Consider the following 1,507-nt stretch of genomic DNA (forward strand, 5'->3'; position numbering starts at 1 on the left):
CGACTCCCTGTTGTATGCATGGAGTCGATAACGTCGATAACTATGTTTAACCGGAGATTAGTGTTAACCAGACATTGAGTAACCGGTCCTTAGAGTAGCAGTTAGAGCTAAATGTGCTTTTACGCGTAATGGGCTGTTTTCGCTTATACCATGTTCTGACCGACAACGGAAACACTTTGAAAACGAGTTTTGGAATTGTGGGCTGAAGGCTGTTCACACCGGCTGTTAGTGTTTTCGTTTCATTTCATTTCTTACATCCTCGCATTGCAGTTTTGCTACACAAAAACAAAACCAAAATGCTTTTCCCACATGTTCTTTTCATTAGGCCGTGGTTATGCCACCAATTTTAATTGGCAATCAAAAGAGACAAATTTCGGTGATTGGTGAGAAGTGGTTAAGCTCTGTTTGCTGATTGGCGAGCACAGGGTTGCTTCTTAATAAATGCCTTTTTCAATTTCATACAATTTCGCACACAATGGCAGCACTGAACTAAAAATGCAACTAAAAACGCATCAAAATTTAACTCAGAAAATGAAAAATGGAAGAACAACTTAATATTTTTTCTTTCTTTAATATTTAATTTGGGTGGGGTTTAGTACTGCTCACAACTATTTCGGGCTATTCCGTCCAAATGGGTGGCCCGATCCAAAAAAAATGTCACACACTTGTAGCCAAGGGTCCACGCAATATTTTAACACTCACTTTTGTAAATTTTGATCACTAATTTATTTACAAATTGGGTTTGAAATATGCCCTTTTTTGTAAAATTCGGAAATTAGCGTACATTTATCACTCCTATTCTGCTTAAATTAGCCACTTCACCAATACACTTTTGTATTCCCCTTAACTTTACACTTGATTTGTTATAACTTGCTTTACGACTTTAATATTAACCAATTTATCACAATTCATTAAATAAATACACCTTCAAAATCACACGTCTGACTTTGGTTGCATATGCAAATTAAATGGCGGAGTTCAGCTGTCAAACTCCAAAATATGCAAAAGAATGGGAGACAAAAGAAGATAGAATATAACCCAGTAAGCATTAAAAATATAAACATTTTCATGGAAATTATTTTTTTACTGTCCCCGTGGCTTAATTGGGGTGTTGGGTATGGTTATATTTCGAAGTATAACGGTGAATTTCATTTTGTACGCGAAATTGATACGGAATTGTTTATATGCATATTTTCTTGGTTTTTTTTTTATTAAAATGGCTGGTAAGTAATTATCTTTTATCATAATTGCCCACAACTGTAACTCTTATATTTCTAGATGAACGTCCACTCTGTTCGTTTTGTTTCGTAATTAAGTGAGGAAATTTTAATTGACAGCATCGACAAATGAATAAATACACAAACAAATTTTCGGGTGGCCCGATCCAAAAAAAATTTCACACACTTGTAGCCAAGGGTCCACGCAATATTTTAACACTCAGTTTTGTAAATTTTGGTCACTAATTTATTTACAAATTGGGTTTGAAATATGCCCTTTTTTGTAAAAT

Source organism: Rhagoletis pomonella, unplaced genomic scaffold (genome assembly GCF_013731165.1).
Source record: "Rhagoletis pomonella isolate Grant_MI unplaced genomic scaffold, Rhpom_1.0 Rhpom_scaffold_00006, whole genome shotgun sequence".
Taxonomy (NCBI): domain Eukaryota; kingdom Metazoa; phylum Arthropoda; class Insecta; order Diptera; family Tephritidae; genus Rhagoletis; species Rhagoletis pomonella.